This window comes from Cygnus olor, chromosome 5 (genome assembly GCF_009769625.2).
Source record: "Cygnus olor isolate bCygOlo1 chromosome 5, bCygOlo1.pri.v2, whole genome shotgun sequence".
Lineage (NCBI taxonomy): Eukaryota > Metazoa > Chordata > Aves > Anseriformes > Anatidae > Cygnus > Cygnus olor.
The window spans coordinates 62,917,259-62,939,378 of record NC_049173.1 but is presented as its reverse complement, the minus strand read 5'-3'; the positions used below and the strand labels follow the sequence as shown (position 1 = coordinate 62,939,378).

At 41.4% G+C, this 22,120-nt stretch overlaps 1 protein-coding gene and 1 long non-coding RNA gene across 2 annotated transcripts in view; one reads left to right on the top strand and one right to left on the bottom strand.

Moving 5' to 3' along the window:
* TUB (TUB bipartite transcription factor) overlaps positions 1 to 22,120 on the bottom strand; it is a 146,214-nt gene that overhangs the window by 49,258 nt on the left and 74,836 nt on the right.
* Positions 18,368 to 22,120, top strand: part of LOC121071445 — a 71,594-nt gene continuing 67,841 nt past the window's right edge. Inside the window, exon 1 of the long non-coding RNA XR_005820601.1 lies at positions 18,368 to 19,894. This is a non-coding gene — a long non-coding RNA (uncharacterized LOC121071445). The remainder of the gene's footprint in view (positions 19,895 to 22,120) is intronic.

Genomic DNA, 22,120 nt, shown 5'->3' with positions numbered 1-22,120 from the left:
GAAGTGCCTGAATAGGAGCAAACTGGGAGGAAAAAAAAAGAAAAACAACTGATCTGGAGATATACTGCTGGCAATGTAGACTGATCCAGATGACAAATGACATGACTTTCAGGAAGTACATTTATTGCAAACACATTGCTGCCTGCCACAGGACATATCCAGCCCTAACAGTCAGGCTGACCTCTATTTCAGTACCAAAATTCAACCAAGCTTAATCGTTAAAGCAGTAAAATACATGGAAAAAGGAAATCAACCCTTTACATATACATAGCATCCTACCACAACAAACAGTAAATTAAATGAGCAGAAACTAGGGAAAAGTATTGTTTGGATAAGGAGACTGCACTCAGACATACAGTGTAGAATAAGAGCTCTCAGCCCGGACCTCAGAGGAGCACAAGGCCAGTAGTGCTGCACTGGAAAAGGATGCTGCCTGAAAGAGACCTCTATGACTGCAATATGGAAAAGACTCTGAACCACTGTGATCAAGAGAAAACCTGCATAAGATGACTGCTGGCTCCCTTTTCTCCCTCTCTTATGGCTGTTCCATTAACCATGTTTCTGTCCAGTCCGTAGCACACTGGACCTATTTTACACCAACTGGTATAACAGTCCAAGACACCTATAAAACAAGATTAGCAGGTCCTAACTCCCCTTGGAAACAGCTTCATGATACAAGGATGAAGCATTACAGGTACAGTAACTAAAACGATGCTGGCCTTTAAAGTAATTAAACTAGTGTTTAATGTGCTCTCATTAAATGTTTAACGAAGAAAACACTGATCCCAGCTGTGTGCTGCGGGGGCACAGTAAGGACTTTACCTGCAATAGGCAAGTAAACACAGGCACAAATATGTAGGTCCACTACCCTGCTGCTGAAAGAGCTGTCTGAGGCAATTCATTAATGCAGCATCTCACTAACAGATCCCACCGCTTACCTATGCATGTAGGACAGGAAAAGATACGGATGTATTTATTGGATTCTCAAAGGAATAATAAAATTAAGTGAGCAATTTATTGAAAACGTGAAGGGGAAGAGACTAGCTAGTCTCCCTTAGCTGCTTAACCATCAAAACTGAAGAAAAACATGGCAAGAATTATGACCGATAGGACTCATAAGTGAAAAAGCCAAGCTCCTTTTTCCTTGTTACAGGTGCTTTTACAGTTTCTATAGAATAAAGTTGTTAAGGGAATACATGTCACCTTATGATAAAATACTAACCCTGAAGCAAAATATTTGTCACTTTTTCCCCACACACATACTATCTTTACAATCCAGCCAAGGGATTTTTTTATTTTATTTTTTTTATGGAACTGAAGAAAATAGATTTTTCATTTTGGTTTGAGTTCATTGTCTGTAATTAACTTCAATAGAAGTAGAAAAGTGTAATAAGTTATGATACTATATAGAATCTTATGTCATAGGACACATTAGAAGAAGTAAGAAATACTGCTTTTTAGCACATTTTAGGGGGAAAAAAAAACTAACTTATTCTATTACTGTATTACCCTGTATTACTGTGATCATACTTTAACTCCAACTATGCTGGCATGTATTTTTATGTTATAGCCCTTATAAGAACAAAATGCATTCACTACATGTACTAGTCCATGGAAATGTCACATCAAGTAACAGTCTCAACATTGTTATGCAACATCCTTCTTTTCGTTGCAAACTAAGATACGTACATTACATACGCTTTAATCATCATCTTTGATTTTTGTAAATTTTAACTGTACTCGCTAATTTGAATTCACATACCTAGTCTGGCATACCAGCTTTAAATATTTCCAATAAATTAGACAAATTTAAAACACATGAAACATTTGCCATTAGAGTATTTATTTATTGTTATTTCCATCTTCATTATGAATCAGAAGAGTCCTGGCTGCACTTTGTCATGACTACTCTGTGACCATTTTTGTTACATCCAAGAGCCCTGTGGCACCTTTTTCCTAAGTAAGAGTACTGAAGTAAACAACAGTAGGAAGCACAAAGAAGGCTGAGCTCTTCTGGCTCAAACCAACAGGATCATTTCAGCTGTTCAGCTAATATGTCTCAATAAAACTTTAAGTTTTACGGAGCTTCCCACTCCTACCATGAAAACTATCACAAAAACAAAATCTAAAACAGTATTTGTCCTTTCAGAAAACTCCAAGAGTTGATGGAAATCTAAACATACATATGTACAAATATATATATATATATATATAAAATACTTAAAAATGCAAAAAATGGGAGAGAAAACCTGGAAAAATACTAGTATTATTTTTCAAGACAGTTTCGAAAACTACCGTCATTCATTGGTATGACTCAAATGCTGGATTCTTTCAGCACTGGACAGTTAACTGATATAGCAATCTTTCATTTCAAGACATAAAACTTTTCTCTGTAACACGTATGACACGCAAGAATGTGTGGTGCCAGCAAGAAATGAGAATTACAGGATAGGCTGTGGTAGAGGAGTCAGACTGCAAGCAGACTCCCAGTTCCAGAGAACTGGAAATTGGTGTCCCGAGAAAGCTCTGGATTTGCAGCTGAAAATCTCTCCTCTGAAAGAATTTTTCTGTGGTTAACATGGTATGCTTTTTCAAATAACCTTTTCATTCCTCTCTCACTCCAAAATTACCCCATTTTAAATGTAAAATTCCCAGAATATGTTGAAAATACTTAACAATAACATTTTGCACTAAATTATCTGTACAATATATATCACATGATTTAAGAGCTGTAGAGCTTGAAGGATCTGTGATTAAGAATTCAGCAATATACAGCTTATCGTTGACACAGTTGTCAATTTAATGGAAAATTAGGAGTTATCATGACTCAACTCATTCATATTTCTAACTGCAAATAACCTTTCCGAATTACTGTTCTAGGTCTGAAAACATCTTTACATAAATAGCCTGAGTGGTACTGTATGAGGCACTCCATCAGTCCCCCAAGCAAGACATTTCAGATTCCAGATCATTATTTTCATTATATCTGAAAACAACTGAAAATAGTCTGATACATTCACACCACTTAAAGAAGTTTCAGGGTTCTGATCCTCTACAGACTAATAAAATTTCTTATTGCTGGACATAAATACTGCCACTGGAGACAGTGGACTGCTCACATGGCTAAATATTTGCAAAATAAATGCTTATAGCATGTGAAATTGTGAACACCAAAAAAAAAAAAAGATGATAATAAATTGTTCATTTTTATCTGTTTTGTAAACTACATATCAAATACTCACCAGTTGTCAAATATTCACCAGTTCCATCAAACAGTCACAAAAAGGGAAGGAAAATCAAAACAAACCAAACAAAATCAGCAAGATGTTTTTTTCTGATTGTTTCGAAATCTTCCAAGATTTGCACATATACTTAGATGCAAAAAGAGTAGACATTTCTTTAATACAAGGCATGCACAAAATAATTAGATTAACAAGGGTGTGCCAACTTTAGGGTTTTTTTGTTTGTTTGTTTTAAATTGGCAAGCAGCTATCATCCATAAATTGTAACAAAAATATCCAAAGGCATTAGAACAAATGGGATTTCAGCACTTAACCAATCTACTATTTCTACACTGTTCTTACCAGAGCTGAACATTATTTTTCTTTCATTGTGTGACAATTGCTAAGCAAATAGAGCACCAGGTTTTATAAAACAAAGGAGAGCTATCATATAAACTACATGCATATTTTGCCAGTCACGGAATGCTACAGACTTTCAGTAAAATTTGACCTGCCAAAATATAGGATATATATATTTTATAGATACGATATCCAAGGAATTAAGCAGCATAATTCTCATTAAGGTTGTGCCATTAATCCCTGCACACAGTGTATTGAAAACTCACACTCAAATGTTGTATTTCTAGATATTGGTAGAAATTACAGTCCTCCAGAATCAGATTATAATTGCATAGGATTGCAAATTGTACATTTGTCAGTTCCTAGAAACAAATGGAAAGCAAAATCTGCAGTTTTAATGGGTGTTTTCATGCTAAATACAGATACTGAAAACATTGCAGTTCATTTACCAATTAGACAAAACTTGTTTCCCTTGTCGTCGTCTTCTCTTTTCGGTACATTCTGGGCATATTATGAAACCACAAAAAGACAGATATAAATTTAAGGGTAGAAATAACATAGGAAAATCTACTGAATCTTTACTTACTATATAGAACAAAAAACCTCTCCTTTTGAAAACTTCAATTAGACATACAGAAGATTGGGTGTCACTATTTGGGGTTTTCTTGTTTCTTATTTCCTTTTTTTTTTTTTTTTTTTCTAATGAAAGATGACTAATAGTCCTACATTGTATTTCAACCTGTGGATTCAGGAAACAGACCTTAAACAAATCTTCAATACTCAATTATATTGTGAGATGTACTATTTCCAATGCGTTTACTTCTTGCCAATAATAGCTTCAAGATAGAAAGAATAACAAGAATCAAGATTTTTGTAAATGTCACTTTCCACGTATTCAGGAAAAGTTCAAACTGTTTCCCAGCCCAAATAAGTCTGTATAAAACCATCTCTACTTCTAATCTTAGCAACTAGGTAGCTTTAGAGAGAGATCACTCATACCAGCCATGTTCTCTGTAGCAGATTTGTTCAAGCATGACAGAAACAGGTCCTGAGGTAATTCAAGATACTACAGGTCCTCGATTTTGTGCTTTCCATTTTCCAACAAAGGAGCATAATTTAATTTGCTACAGTGTTGTTTTTTTTTAAAGCCTAGAGATAAACCGTCTTTGGTTTTGTGTAACTAAACAGATCACAGCCAAAATCGATCAGATTAACTGCTACAGAAAGATTGCGTTGACAAACAGAACAGAAAAGACCCTCAACACTTTTTGTGGATAGAAAAAGCACAACAAAACGTACAAATCTACTTGCCAGCCCGCTGTTTTAAGCTTGTGTTTAACCTGTTGCAAGCAAAGGGTGGAGGAGTAAGATGTAAAGGGCTTTTATTGATCAAAGATATTCAGGTGCTGTGACATCAACTGCGAAGCATTACAGGCAAGGGCTTTTCACTGCCCTTTTCATATATATATATTTTTAATACATGGCTGAAGTTGTCTTTTTAATTATTCCACTTCAGCTGCTATAATGCCTGTTAGCAACAATTATGGCAAAAGCAATCTCCACTGGGGACTGAAGCACCACAGCCAGCCTTAGCGCGCACACAGCTCAGCCTGCTAACTCCCTCATAGGAAACATTTTCAATTAAAATGTGGGTAAAATCTGGATAGAAATGTGTGATTATCAGACTCATTGCTGATTTCCTAGAACAGGAAGCAAATCACACCATGCAAGTAAAAATACATTCAAAACATTTAGTTATCGGAGGGTTAGGTTTTCTCCTGGGAAGCATGGATCTTAATGCTGCATTTTGCATAAGGATGGTAGGCAGAAAGCAGCGAACAAGTGCATCTCTGGAAGTTTCTGGAAGATTTCTCATTTCCACAGTGGTTCTGTAATAAAATTTGACCAGAGCACTCAAACTTCAAATTCCTTCATGACAATTCACTATCTGTATATTGAGATTTTGCTTGGTTTCTTAAGGAAGCAAGACTTACTCATTCATAATCTTTTTTTTTTTTCCTCCAGTTGATTAATTTCAACTAAAATTGAAGAGGGGGAAATCCTTCAAAAACACCAGGTTGAACTGGTCTCATGAAAAAGGTCGTGGCAATGTAGAAGCAAAGACCTTAAATAGCCTCAACTCAACAGTATTAGGGGAGTAATGAGAACCTGCAAAGACATTATGAGCAACAGCTAGAGGAATCCTGGCTTCAGGAGCTATGTTGATCCTCAGACCACTTCTTACAGGTATATGCAGAAGATCCCCTCCAATCTGAGCACACTGTGAAGAAACTATCCTGGATTCCTTTTTTTCTTGGCTACGCATGCATAGTTCTCATTATCCCTACTTGGATTTCTTTATGAACAGGCAAACAGAAATATAAAAGCAATAAAAAAGACAGTCTGTGTTAGAGGCAAGAAGGATGGAAGATAAGTAGTAACACAATTCCTTCCCCAGTCTTGCTGCTGACCTTCCATCCCACATTTCTGCTCTAGGTGTAGTGTCCCCATTGCAACCCAGGCAAGGTGCCTCTGCCTGCACACCATGTCCCAGAGCGACACCCAAAATGTGGCATGAGAGGGTAGAGACAGGACAGGGGTGCACCACAGCACCCCGTTACAGTGCAGCCAGGTCACGGGGGTAACACTGAGCTCACAAGTCATGGCCACACCAAAAATCACCTGGTGTGTGCCAGGAAAAGGAGGCAACAGTAGAAATAATAGGCAAGCACGTACTCTGAGACGGAAAAAGCCATAACTGACAAAGCTGGAGAGCTCTTTTAACCATTTCAGGTGTCATTAAACCACTTCTGGCACTGTGGGAAGCTATTTCTAAGTGCATTTGAGTAAGGCTGAAAGTATCATTTTAGATATTGGATCACTGGGGGGGAAAAAAAAAAGAATGACAAAAGGGAAATAAGATTCCCCTTTGGGTCTAATCAACATTCACACATCACCAGATGTTTTTCGACTCCTCTCAAATAAAAACATATGATGGTATACCTTCTGGTTTCTTTATGGAACACTAATTACCGACTGCACAAAAAGTCTAATCAATGCAGCATGTGATCACTCTTATTCACACATTTTTCACTCACAACCTGAGTTTGTATTTATTAGGAGAGAAAAAGATAAAAGGTTCCAAGGTGAGCCATTTCAGCTTGCAGGATCACCCACCAAATGTCATTCAGCTTCCTTTTGTCAGATGCAGACAGCTCTCTCTCCTTGATCTTTCAGCACCTACCCAAAACTGGAACAGGATGATGCATGGTTCAGCCCAGGAATTGCAGAAAAAAAGTTGGCTGGCACAAGGAAGCCAGAAACACATAAGGCAGCAACAGGTTTCCCCACCTGACCCTGCAAAAGTGTTTGCCATTCTGGAATAGCATTGTACTGCTACCAGTGCTTTTATCTTTACCCACAGCAAACTGGGAGCATGTCGTGTGTTTCTCTGGCTTGCAAGCCCCACAACGGCGACCACAGTGGCAATCAGTGTCTGCTTGTCCACATCGCTGAAGTAACGTGTGTTTGCAAGCCGTGCTGCTCCCCTGGGAACTTGTCTGCTCTCCCCTGTGTCCATGTGCTGACAGAAGGACCTCGGCTTGAATCTGAAATCTATTTTATAAATGATTATGATGACAGTTCCTGATTGGGAGCACAGACCTGAAATCCTCATCAAATATTTATCTGCTTTATCACCATTAAAAGATAATTTTAAAAGAGATGGAAGATTATAGGGAAATACTGCCACTGACTTACTGACAAATTTAATCCAACCCATGTTATCTCCAGGCACTATCCTAGTGGCACATATGTGGCTCTCCCCAAAACCAATACCAGCAATTTGACAGCTCACCAGACAAACACTACGGATCCAATTTCCAGATACAGAGGACTCGCACAAAAGGGAAAGAGCCACAGAAAGAAGCTGAATAATTTCCTTAAGTATTGAGTATCATTAGAATACAGAGGTAGGCATTTTGTGATGCAAAAAGAAAACACATGCTGTTCATTTCACAAAGCAAATAATTTAGGGAACGATTAACAGGAAATCAATCATTGTTAGTTATAGATCTATTCTAATGGATGGAAAATAAAAACTAAGGAAACAAAATCATAGCCATTTTGATGAAAAATTAGATAGGAGTTATTGAATACAAAACAAAAAGCAAAATCATACACAACCCCATCTTTCTAATTGCTGTTTATTGCAATATGCAGTCATGTTTAGCATCGTTCGTCCAAGCGCTTGTCCATAGCAAATGCAATATTGCAGAGCTGGCTGTAAACTAAAATCCTTTGGGATGAGTTTTCATTTCAATACACAGAGAATTACTTTGAGGACTCCTAGCACTGTTCATGGGGTGTATTTACAATTCATAATGCAATGCAGTGAAAACTTCTATGCCTGTAATACATCTTAAGTTTTTCTTCAGAATAAGCTTTTCCAGATGAGAATGAGTTGTTCTTGCCAAACAACGCATAAAAACTGCAATGTGTTATATGCTGTTTGTCTTTTTGACTAGGCAGCACAATAGTCATTCTCCTACCTTCTCTCTCCACCACATTAAACATTTTCCACAGAATCTTCAGATTTTCAAAGAGGCTCGTGATTAGGAAATAACAGCAGCAGAGAATCAGAGTGACCTCAGCAGTCTTGAAAATCCAGCCATACATTCTTCAAGTCTTACCATGTAGTACTATTCTCTATCCTTTGCAGGCCTACAGCAGCCTGATGCCAAAATACAACTATTCTGCATGTATTCTTAAATCTTCTATTTCAAACTGTTTTTAGTTTAGCGGAATGCAACAAACAGTCGGTAAACCAAAAGTCCAGCAATGGAGTGGTCGTTTCCAATGAGCTCCTTACTAACTCCTTTTTCCTTTTTTTTTTTTAATGGTTTATATTAGTAGGTATCACTTCAATGAAATGTTGGCTTTCAGAAATTACCATTTAAGCAAAATTAATTTTTAAGATGTAAAATCTTTCATATCGAGTCTAGAGTTCACTGGGTTTTTGGCCAGAAGTCTTTGTAAAATGAATGCCAATTTATCAAACCTAAATCTTGCAAACTCAATGACCTCCAGAGTTTCTGGGTAAAATTTCTGAGACAGAAAAAGGAAAGGACAAGCCCACCCCACCACCACCAAATAACCTCAAAGTCCAGGCACTCATGCAGGCTATTAGAAATCCTTCCTAATGAAGGAAACACACCAGGCAGAGACTTGAACTTGCACATCCCACCTTCCAGCCTATGCAAACAGACATCACATTTTCAATAGAATAATCTTAGAAATCATTCCGATGCAGCGTGCACAGAATGAGAAAATTCTTTTTCCCTTCCAGTACCATTCAGTACACCACTCAGTGCAACCTCTATCTTGCTAAGCCTCATAAATAGAGCATTAAATGAAAAAGTAACAGGAAGTGCATCAGAATCAAAACAGGAAGAAAAAATGGAAGGAAGAGGGCAAGGAAGAACCATTCATTTCATTTTAACTTCTCCTGTGTTGTTTTTTGTTGATCTTTAAAATCTGTGAGTGATATTCAAGCTGAACTAAGTAATTACCAATTTTTTGAGATGCTTCTATAGTACCAGAATACTATTCTATATTGTGTTTAGTAGCTAGCATCCATCTTCGAGGATGCCTCAAGCATCTAGCAATGACTTGATATTTGATCTTTTTTGCACTGACATGATGGCTTAGTTTCTCTGGGTATTAATATATTGTTCCATAATTAATATACCCGGCATATCCAAAAAGAATTAACCTTGTATTCTGAAAAGCCAGAGCCTAGATTAGGTAGATCATGATAGGGTGTCTAGTGATCTTAAGAGCCAAAAATTAACATTCCCACTTTAAACCAACTAATGAATTTTAAATTAAAAGTTACACCTACGTTGTGATCTGTGCTCTGATAGATACTGAGCTAGCTGAAAACAACCTAACACATACTGGAAACAGTTTAACTACTGTAATCCATAGCTCCTCACAGGTGGAACTGCATTGCTCCTCAAAGGAGTAAATCACTTCTGCATTTTGATATTGTGCAGCTTTCAAGATCTGCGTTAGCTCACATGCAGCTCGTCCAAGTGCCTCTCTACTGCACTGCAGTATGCAGCATGGACATACCACAGAGATATACAGAAGGAAAGAATTTAACCAATTCTCCACCAAGCAAAGCTATAAAGCTATAGGGTTCTTCACATCTATATCATTGCGGAGATCTAATGATGCACCAAATGCAGAGGCACCTGAGCTCTGCCTTAAGGGCAGGCCATAAAACAAAGCTAGAGTTATTCTAGGGCCAGCACAAAAACTTTCTCTAAGACCTTGTACTTCACTTGTTAAATCTGCAGCAACAGCCAGTGAAGTGATTTAAAATTCAGGATCTTTGGATAATCAGTTACCAGGGTCTGATTCACTGGTGCGTATAGACATCTTCAATGTCACTTAACATTGCTCTGCAGATTCAGTGTCCCAAAAGATGAATTATTTCCCCATATACATGACCTAAAATTTTAGGTAGACATATAAGACTTCACCTAGGTCTGGTAAAGCTTGTTTAAAGAAAATTCATACTCTTGGCTTGAGTCTTGGCATTTACATCTGCCAAAATTGGTAGGATGCATTCCAAGGTATAGTAAGTGTCTCAGTTTTTCAGCTGCCACTCAACCTGAACTAGGCAATTAGTCCAAGTCATCATCCAGACAAGTTACCTGTTAATTTCTACAATACATCCAATATTTTCCTCAAGTTTGCAGAAGTGAGAATTGCGACACCTTGCAGTATTTATTTTTTTTATTACTGCAGTCAAATGAAAATGCTGCCGTATTAGAATCAGTTAGCAACAAACTACTCTGGAAAAAAAAAAAAAAAAAAAGATTAATTTTCCTTACACTTTGTGCTGTAGCACAGGTATGCATTAATGGAAATACCTAGCCTTTAGCTTTATTCATTTTGCTTTCAAACTGATACCCAATTTGAAAGACAGATCTGTTTTGATCCTTTTGCTAAACATGGATCAAACCCTGTATTTCACTTGCAGATACAATTTCCAACTTAGTCATCATTTGAAGTTAATCAAGGCATTTCCTCATCTTGTAATTTCTCACCTGCAGGTAGTTAGAACTATGATTACAATTAAAATTACCATTAAAAACTTCATGCTGTGGTTTCATTACCCGTGTCAAAGGAGTTATATTAATTATGAATTACAATATTCACAGAGTTGTGTTAACATGCATCTCAACAGGAATCATGAGATTTCCACTGAAATCTACAATTCAAGGCTAAATTTGGGTAAGCACCTGAGAACTCAAGTTAAAACTCCACTTCATGAAAGAATGACTCGGCCGCTCAAGTTGTCAGAGAGATGGATCAGTACATTGGTCATGAACACAGAGTGCTCACACATTGACATCAATGCATCATAGGCTGCTGGTCGTTACTCGCTCAGCTAAAACACGAGCTCAGGAAAGGGTTTTGGAACCAACGCAGTTCCCTTCAAAGTCAACTGAAAGACTCTCACAGCACCTCTTTGTGACTCCTTCCAGCAAGTAACCAGGTGTAATTACATGTAAGGCAAAGGGTGGTGTGCGATAATACGACATTCCTATCTCTGGATATAAGGGCAGTAGTCTGGCTGCAGAGACAGCATCCAAGATCTGCACGGTTCTTGTACTGGCAGAAGCAGCTACTGTTCTCTCCTGCACAAGGCCATACTGCATTTCCCCAAAGGAAGCCTTTTAAATTGGGTCACTTGTTCCTTTTAAGGATAAATAACAAATAAATTGGTAATCTCCCAATTTATTTGCAATCTGAAAATATGAAAGCCATCTCTGCTACAATCTCTGAAAGGCAAAGTAAAAATATATTTTATTTTCTTATTAATGTAAAAGAATAAAATATGTATACATAGAGAAAATTAACTACAGAGTAAAACAAGCATTTGAACCTTCATATACGTCACAAAGCTAGATGACGTAGAAATAAACAAAAATTATTCAGAGATGACCCACAATATATCCACAGTTACTGCACATATATAAATCAAAGTCAAAGCCAAGTGTTAGATAAAACAAGCTGATGTCAGCAAAAGAAACTGGTTCCATCTTTTATCAAGTACCTTCATACTTTTCCAAAATAATTACTCGTCTTTCCACCTTGTCCTATAGTTACATTTGCATGCTCCATATACCCTTCTCTGGAAGAACTTTTCTTTATCTATTTAAGTGACTGTTCTCTTACTTCCTATTTTCTTAAGATCAGAACAGACAATCAAAAGAAGCTGATGATCATAACAAAGCATGAAAGAAGCATGATGATCATAACAAATAGGAAAGCAAAAAGAAGCATGCAGCCAATCACCCTGATCTTTCTGTGTGTACCTTGTGCCCTTCTCTTCCACCTGTCTTCTAAAGTGAAAGTTCTTCAGACTGAAGACTGTCTCGTTGTGTATCTGCATACTATTACCACGATACAAAGAATGACAGAGCCCAGAGAGATGCTGTATTTTCAGCTGACAGTCCTCAGGAGTTCTTGGTATCATCCTGCCACTATGTCTTGGTTAAAGAGGTTGCAAAACTGTGGAAGAAAGGTTCTTCAGCTCCCCACGGCCACCCATTTGCACAATGCCGACCATCACTGAGAAGGATATCTCCTAATCCCAAGTACTGACCATCATGTATCACAGCGACAAGAGCTTCAGCAACAAGTAAGATATAAACTAAACACTGATTTAACAGACTTGCTTACAGCAAGAACCTTAGAATAAATTGCTGCAAATACTGAAATTAACTCTTAATAATCTGCAAAAAAAATAATTTAAACTTTAAAAAAATTGCAAGCAGTACTAACTACTTAGGTAATACAATGAGAAGTTGGGGTGGATTTATTCAAAAGTCACAAATAATGAAATACAAATTAAATAAAGACATTTACAGAGAAGGAGATTTGCAGGCACCATGCAGCTGGCAAGACAGAATTCTATTGTCATGAATAAGCTGAAAGCGGGAAAGAGAGAAGGAAACAAAGACAGTCAAGGACAGCAAGATTTAGGGACAAATGGCACAAAGAAATCTGTTCATAAAGAGAAAGAACAGAAAAAAATGAATTAGAAAATAAAGACATCAGCATGAAGGAAAGAGGAACAAGGAGGAAGTATGAAAAGAATCCAGCTCTCTAGAAGGACAATTTTTAGTTACTAATAGAAAGTACCACCTTCCAGAAAAGCTGCTGCTTGCATGTCTAAATGCAGGCAGCTTTAAGGGAAGTCCAAAAACCCTCAGGCGTAAGAGTCAAAACTGTCTGACTTGGGGAACTGAGAGAAGAGACATAACATTTCATATCCATTTTCTGTCTGCAACCCAAATCTGGCACAGATGGCTCGCAAACAATTGTCACTGCCAGAAATCTGCAAACAATTGTCACTACCAGAAACCCATTGGCCTATTATGAAATGAGTTTTACTCTCAGCCTGGATGTTGATACCACAAAGGCGGCCAGAGGTCAGAACCCTACAAGGCAGCTGGGCAGTCACTGTCCGTCTCACAGCCCAAAGCGTACCCTGCTTGAGGCAGAACAGTCCCTTCAGCCTCACCCCCCAACTCAGATCCCCCTCCGGCCCACTGCAAAGCACAGGGTGACTCGGTTCCACTCCCAGCTCAGTTGCTGATCTCCCTTGAGCTGTGCCCCATTTCCATGTAAGCCAATTCCCTACAACTCCCATTGGTCTTTATTTCCCTCACTGGCAAAACTGAAGCGATATCTTATTTCCCTCCCCCTGCTCCCTGCCTGGTTGATGTAGGCTATCGGCTTCAGGGTAGCAGTTGCCTCTGACGATGTGCTTGCACAGCTCCCTACCACTGATGCCAGGCACAACAAGGCTTTGATCTCAGCCGGAGCCTCTATGCACTGTAACAGTAATACCTATATATGAGCACAGACCCCCACTAAGAGAGAGCTCTAACTTAAATGTGTTAACAGCTCGTGACCAGGCTAATTTTATACATAGCAATAACCTGAGACAAGACAGCCTAATTTAGAGCAGAGCAGACACATGTTCTTTGTACTTTCTCCTTTCGAAAAAGCAAATCTCTTATAAATTATCAATGCCATTCCCCACAGGAGGCAGCTGAGAGCAAGCTTGCCTGCGCTGTGATGCACTCACCATCACAAACTGCACCTTGCAGAGGGGGCGAGCGCTTTACCTGTGCTGCTGCCCTTAAGATAGATATTATACCAGTATTTCAAAAAGCACATAGAAACAAGCATGGGACACCCTTCATCTTCATGTGCGTTCCCGTTCCAGAACTTGTTTACACATCACGCTTTCAGAAATCTTCTTAGCTGCTCTAATTGCTATGATTCATGAATTTACAACACAGCTCTGCTCCAACACAGTTTTCATCTGACTGCAGTCCCTCACCTTGCAAATAAATATGTAGCGACTCTTTATAGCTGCAATTTCTAAGCACAACCTTAAAACTTCAGAGCAAATTCATAAAAGCTAGGAAAATTGAGCCTCCTAAAAAATGTCATGCATAAAATAATGTATATTATTATTATCACCCTGTATATATCAAGAGGCATGATGCCACTGCGTAAGCACGCTGCGGATCGCTTTATACAGTGCCTTCTACTCAACGTGTACCCCGTGGTACAGCCCGCGGGTTCCTGCCGGCCGCAGCAGCTCCGTCCCCACAAATCCTCCCAGAAGTGCACAGGCGCTGTGCAGCGATCCCAGGGAACTGGCGGCAAATTTACTCCTATGGGTCCTGCACTTTTCAGCTGAAAGTCTTTATATATTTCTCATTAAACAGGTTAGATAGTTTTATAAAGGCTGCTTTAAGAGGTATAGTATGAAGACTTATTGCTAAAGAAGCGAGTAAGAATATAGTAATAATAGGCACTAGGACCTTACTCCAAGCATATTGATGCTTTTATCTTAGGCAGCAACAGTTTCTTTTAACTGTAGCTAAGTAGTATGGGGAATGTCCTTACTTATCTGAGGCACAACAGCATAAAATAAAAATGAATATCTTGATTTCAGAAATTCCCTACATTAAAAATGAGTTCAGGAAAACAATGCGAAACTGAAACATATTTCTAAACTAAAAAAATGAACTTCTCTGAATCAGCAATGATTCCATCCATTTTTGCTGTGTATTTTCTACTGGAAACTGCTAACGGATCCCAAAGCAAAATACCACTGTGCTTGAGAATGCGAATCCTAAAGAAGTTCTCCCTTACTCCCAATGGCCATCCGGAGTCACCTTTTTGGAAGGGAGAAGGAGGGAAGAGTACATGAGCTATAAATGATTTTTTACTTAAGTCTAAACTATTTTGATTCTTTGTAATAAATGACAGAGATATTCTTAAAATGGCTTCAGTTTTTTTTTTTTTAAAAGAAAATTGTAGGCAAGTATACCTGGCATGTAGTCATGTAAGTAAGGGCTTAATCATATGCTTGAATTTCTATCTATGAAATAGGGGTTTTTTTTGAAAATAAATGCAATGTATTTACTTTAAAAAATCATTTCTTAATTATATTTCATAACATTAGCAAACTTGAATCTCCTATCCTATGACTATTAGTGTTTCAAAAACAGAATACAGAAGAGAAGAAGAAAAGGCATTTAGGGCAAAATGCTGAAACCCACAAATAATATGAACCTTTCATACACCTTAGCATGAAAATGTTTGCACTAACACTGAAAGAATTGTTTAATGTTTTTTGTTAACTCACCCAAAATGTTCTCAGCATCTTAAGAGCAGAAGCATAATCTGATTCGTGAGTTTTGGACATGCAAACGTATTGCTTAAAGAGTTGTGCAAGACACACAGAACGGACTCCCTCTGGATCATGTCACTGTAAGGAAAACTGTTACATTTTGCTAAAGGAAAAAACACTTCTCTGAGTTAATTCAGGTATGTAGCTGCGCGTACACTCAAGGAGGAACAATGTAGGTTTAGGAGTCATGCTACTATTTTAAAGTCTGTGCTAATGTTGAAACAGCTTTGCCTAGCTCAGAGAATGGCTTGCAGCATCTCCTAACACAGACTGCATCAGTGAGGCTCAGGCTGCCTCCTACTTCTCTACAGACTTTGGCATGCCCAACAGCCTGCATCCTGTCCCCCACCCTCGCAGCAGCACTGCTGGCTGTCACATGCCGTCCAGGCCATAAAGAGGGCAAAGAACAGGCCCCTGATCTCTGAGAGTCTGCAGCTATAGGACTCGCTACAGCAAACAAGAATCTGAAGCAACAGGGCAGGTAAGGATGGGCCATTTTGCTCCCAGAGAGAAGATGAAGTATTCCAAGGGGTGTACACCTGGCTGCTCCCTCACTTCGTACGTTTCACTTCCACGAAAGGCTACTTTGACCTAATTTACAAATAAAAGGTTTTCAAACATAATGGCAATTATATACACATTTAGAGAATACTGTTTCCCAGATAGGCATGTTTAGGGGATCCTGGAAGATGCATGTTCAGCAAGATTTGCAAAGACAAACCTCTGGCTCTGGAATTAGCTCTCTGTAGACGGAAAAATAAGCCAACTCCCTTGAGAGAGCTCAAATTATAGTAGAAGTCTAAACCAAGACACGTCAGAGCAGGAGCATGGTTTGTTTGCCTTTTGGTTTGGGGGGCTTCTTAGCAGTTGCTGGCCATAAACACACGGTTAACATTCATGAAGAATACCGTATTAGAAAAGATACAACTATTGTCATCAGTGTTTCTCTGAAGATCTACTGTTTTGTCTCTGCTTGCTTCTCTGAACTGCACTGAACAGAAAGAAAAAAGATGCTTTATCTCCTTTTTCTAAGCAATTGCTACAAACCCAGCAAACTTTTGGTATTGGCCTCTGCAGAGCCTTATGTATAGGGAGAGAAGAGGCAAACAGTTAAGTTGCTGCTGGGAAGAGCCATGAACAGCTGTTCTTGTGGTATTTTTGCCTTCATTACATTGGCTTCAAATTGCATCAACTAGTCATTTTTCAAGCCTTATTGCCAATTCCTTACATCTTTTTAAAACGTGTGCTCTGAAAGAGCTGCTGGAGAGATTAGCAATATTCTTGGGTTCACTGTAATCAGTTTTCATTCTTTCTGATTCCTCTATTGAACGATCACCCACACAGATTAAAACAACAGCCTTCTGCTTGTGTGCCCATCATTTTTTTTCTTTGTATCGGGGAGTGCTTTATTTATGTTTAGGTTGAACTCGCTGTGGCATATGGTCGCTACAAATACTGTCGTTTAGAATGAGGCAAACTGAAACTGACCTGCTCGAACAGCTGCCTTTGTTTTAAAACGCGCTCTGTAAATATTTTTAAGCTCCCGCTTCTCTAGAGCTAACAAGCAAAGTGCTGTGCGCGAGTGTACCCGCGTGGCTTTATTTACAACCAAGGAACGCACCAAGCGTGCTGTGCTGCCTTATCCAGCACACCTCTCCCGAACGCGAGATCTCTTCTTGCAATAGCCCCGTTTGAAAAGAAGACTTGAAATAGAAAAACAGAGCCGTAGGGCCGCCAGCCCGAGCAGCAGCTTGGGAAGCGGCGCTCCGGTCGCCCCCCGGCACAGGCCATCCCCCCGGGCTCCACACCCTTCGGCTCACCCGGGTCACAGCCGCGCCGCCGCCCGGCTCGGGGCAAGCAGGGGGGGGGCACGGCCGGCGCGGCCCCAGCGCCGCCAGGCGAGGCGAGGCGAGGCGAGGCGAGGCGAGGCGGTGCCGACGCTCCCCGCACCCCGGGCCGGCTCCCGCTGACGCACGGGGCTCCCGGGCTGCGGTCGCGGCGCGGCGGCCCCGGTAGCTTATGGCAACGGCGGAGCCAATGGCAGCCGCCCGCCGGGCGCTACCATGGCGATCCCGCTGCTCGCCATGGCGGCAGCGCCGGCCGCTCCGCGCTCACGGGGACCGGCGGCCGCGCCCGTGCCGTGCCGTGCCGTGCCCAGCCCAGCCCTGCCGCTCCGCGCTCTCGGCGGCACCCGGGGCGGCGGGTGCCCGGCGGGGCCGGGGCTGCGGGGGGAGCTGCCCTCGCTGCCGGCGGCGGGGCAGCCCCTTCCCGCGGCTGGCGGCTCCCCCCGGGGAGCAGCCCCTCAACTTGGCGGAGCGGCACCGGCCCGAGTCGGGAGGCGGGCGCGGGGCCCCCCTCCCGCAGCGGCCGCTCACCTGTAAGGGATCCAGTCTGCCTGATGCCTCGAAGTCATCTCTCCACGGCGGCGGTGCCTGGAGCCGAGGGGGGGGACGCGGCCGCTGCTGCCCGAGTCGGATCCCGCCGCGGCACGGGCGCGGGCAGCATCCTCCGTCCGGGACGGGGGCGGACGGGGCGCCGGTTATCCCGGCAGCGGCCGCGGATACATCCCCCCGGGGAGGGCTGCCGGCAGCGGGCCGGGCTGCATGGGGAGGGATGGGGAGGGGGCGGCCGGGGGCAGCGGGAGGCGGCTCCCGGCCCTTCCTCCCTGCCCGGAGCGGCGGCGGCTGAGGCGGGCACCGGGGCGGGGGGCGGGCCGGCAGCGGGCAGGGAGAAGCAGCGCCGCGGCCCCGCTACCCGCCCGCCCCCCCGCTGCCGCCGCGCTGAGGCATCGCCCGGGCAGGGCGGGCCGGGCCGCCCTCCGCGCCGGGCCCGCCCCGGCCCCGTCAGCCGCGCCGCCACTGACTCACGGCCGGCGCCCGCCCGGCCACTGGGCATGTGCGGGGCGGGAACGGGAGCGGGGCGCCTCGGCTGAGGGGCTCGCGACGCCCCGATAACGGCCGGAGCGCGAGGCGGGTAACGGTCGAGTCCTGAGGCGGGTGGCGGTCAGGCAGCCCTCACGGCTCGGCCCGGGTTTGAGCTCTGCCCAGTCGAGCCTCGCCTCAGCAGCAGTACCCAGAAATGCCAGCAACTCGACCCAAAATGGCTGAGGCGGCTCGGTCTCAGGGCTGCCAGTGAAGGCTTAACGCGGTTAAGGGAAAAGCGAGGTGTTCGGCGTCACCGAGCTCGGGAGCTCCCCGGGCAGCCCCCAGGCACCGCATCGTCCTGGCAAGAGCAGCTCCTCTACGGCCTCGCAGGCGCAGCATAAGTAGGGGCTATTTAAACTGTTAATTCTACCATGGAAATCACTTCTCCTCCCATTAGTCTGTTTCTGGCTCTACGCTTGTTCGCCCACCGAGTGAATAAACCAGAAAGGTAACTGTATCGTTCACTCGCCTGAACTTTTGAAAAGCTGTTTCCTATAAAGCCAGAATCCTGAATACGAACACTCATAGAGTGAATAAACACGGTCTGAAGAAAGAAAGAATTAATGAAAAATCTCTCTCCTATTTGTTTTGAATAATTGCCATCGGACCCCTAATATCTGGGAAGTTTTTTCTGTTTTGTGTATGGAAGAGATTTAAAGAAAAAGACAGGTTAGCTGAAGTCACCTTTGTGCACAGAATGGGCATTGTGGAATAAACCATCAGAAAATTTAGTGTGGCACCCACTGCACCCTGGAAAGGCTAAAATAGAGAGGAGCACCTATGTGAGAGACACGAAGCTCTGACTTGCTAAGCCATCCCCAAATCACAGTGTTGGTCCTCTACTTTCGGTGTTGTGAACTCATGCGGAAGGAGGACAGTACAGGTTATCCCACTTCAAGGTACTGCAGAATTGGAAGGATGAATCGTTAAGACTGTGGAAAGGTGCACATCTGAGCAGAGAGTGGAAAAAACTTCACCTAAGAAAACAGACAAGGAGTTTGAAAGTAAGTGTCTAGAAAAAGTTGAGAAGAACAGCAATTCTGGTTCTCCTGTTTTCATAGCATAAAAAACAAGGAGGCACTTAATGACGTTATAATTTAGAAAATTAAACACAGATTGAAAGAGATACTTTTTCAACCAATGTAATTGTATGGTAGTTCACTACCAAAGAACATGGGCCAGGAAACCTGCAAGAGCCAACAAAGCATGCTTAGCAGATACCAGAAATGTTACTGCATCATTCACTCTCCAGAACTTTTGAAAAGCTGTTTTGTTTAAAGCTAGGACCCTGAATTTAAACATTTTCCGGAAGTCAAAATGAGATCTGCCATTAAGGAAGAGTTCTCTCAAATCTGTGTGGATAAGATAACTTGCTATTGCTTGACCAGCATCAAACATCGGACTTGACAGACCCCAGTTCCCATTGGGCACAATCTGGAACTGTAAAACAACATGCCTTACCAGCCTCAACACCCATGTTACAAACGTGAGGAGGCAGCTGCAGGAGAGAGATGCCCATCTCCTGCTACCATGCTGCTGAGGCTTCTGTAGAAAAGAAGAAATAAAAGAAGAGTCAAAAGCTCTCAAGACTGGTAATTAGAATATCCATTTTCAAAAAGCCCTAAGTGTAAAGTCTGATAGATGAGCTAGTGCACACATCAAAAAGATCCCTCTGAACCTTTGAGCTATATGAATCATGGAAGCACTTACTGTCATTTAAACAGCCCAAGACCATGTTTGTATTAACAAATACAAAACATACAGGGTTTCTAGATATTCAAAAAATGGAAGACCATCAGGATGTCCTGGAAGATGGGAGTACACAGCAATTAGCTTCCACGTAGGGAAAGCTGATATGGGGAAGAAGAAATACCAGGAAAAGTGTGTGGGGAGAAGCAGGAAGAAAAACAGTTTTCTTTGCCATTTTATCTCCTTTTGTAGTGTTTACTTACCTTCCCAACCCTCCTTTTAATCCTTCCCCACACTGATTCTCCCTCAGCCAATTTACATCCCAGGTCACTTGCTTTTGTACTGCCTCACTCTTTCTTACCGGCAATACTCTGTCCCCGTTTCTGAAGTGCGTGGGCTGAGCAGAAAGCCCGCCCCAGCTAGTGGCATCAGGGCAGGGTTACTGCCTAAAGTGTACATTTTACTGTGTGACAAGCCTCAAAATTGCCCTTGAGGTGCAGACCTATTCACTTACATTTCAGATAACTTTCAGCAGCTCAAAGACCTGGCTTTTGCAAGTGACAGTTTCCCCAAGTACTAATACTAAAAAAATTAGGAAAAAACAGCAGGTAACAAATAGCCCTTATATGCAATAATCATTTCTAGATGCTATCTGTAAAAAGAATTGTACTTCTCGAAAGCCATACTTAATTTCAGATACCAGCATGATGGGCAATGTAGTCTCTTAGAAAAGCAGTGCTCTAAAGGTTAAATGTATATATATAAATCACAGAAAGCAACAATGTAGATGCAAACCTATCTCCTCCATTGACAAATGCATCTCATCGTCTTCATGTACATTGTGCTACCTTGCCAATTATTCCTATTTTGTTCTCTATGTAAAATAAGTGTTCTCCTAATACAGTTTTGATTGAAATGATAATACAACTACATATAACAGTTGAAAACACCTGCATTTGCAACTGAAAGTCTTCTGGCAATCTGGGTAGAGAGCATGACATCAAAGCAGGACGACTCTTTTGAAAGGGGTAGGCAGAACCTAAGCAAGCTCTGAAATAAGAGGCAGATATAAGCTCTTTCCTAAAAGCACAGGAAAAGGAAAAGTGTAATAATGAGCACCATGGGTTTTATTTGTGGACCCATCCTGGTTCTGTGCTGTGGTGTAACACACATCCAAATTCACACTTCCTAAGTCATCCACAAGACTTATTTGATCTTTACTTTTTAGGTCTTTTAAAAGGACAAATGTTACAGTTTGTCATCTTTGGATTAGCTCAAGCATAGCACAGAAAACACTTCTATTCAGAATTCTAAATCATATGTCACATCACAAACAGGACAGATTTCACATAATTGTGTAAACCTTCTGGGTTTTCCTTTATCAGCGTGGATATTTCTAACTTTAAGCTCCAAATGACAAGGATTAGCGATGTGTTTGTGCTGGCATAACTTCAGAAGTGGTTGTGTGTAGATTTTTCCATTCCAATATATCTAAAAATTAAGCCATCATATTTGAAGCAAAACCGTGCCAAGTAAAACTTATCTGCATTCATTACAAAATTAGAGCTCCTAGCAAGGTTCATGAACTTTTCTGCATTAAGCTCAGATCAGGTGCAAATGTATCTAGAATATTTTGTTTGTTTTAAAAGTCAAGCTGCACCTAACCAGGGCCAGATGCAAAATACAAGGTTTAGTATAATGAAGCAAAATTCAGCAGGTTCAGTGGATTTCTTCCCAAGCAGTGAGTTTTGGAATGTGTTTAAACAAGTTCAGAATAAACTCCAGGGCGAAGATTAAGAGCGTTAAAATTTTCACAAATCAAAACAAAGAAAAAGCTCACACAGTGAATAAAATCAAAGTATTGAATAGCAATTTTCTGCTCCTTGTTGTGGGCTTTAGACGAGGCTTATGCCAAGTTCACATTCCTGGTGACTTTCGACAGAAAAAAGTTCAAGTTATATCTTCTTGTTTCTTGAATAAAACAAAAATGCTTTATTTTTTATATCCCAATTTCAACCATAGCAAGAAAATTATGTGGTAAAGGTGAGCAATTTGGAGATAAAACTCTGCAAAGGAGACAAATTTTTATATGAAAGATTCATTGCAGCCTTTACATGGCTGATCTTCTC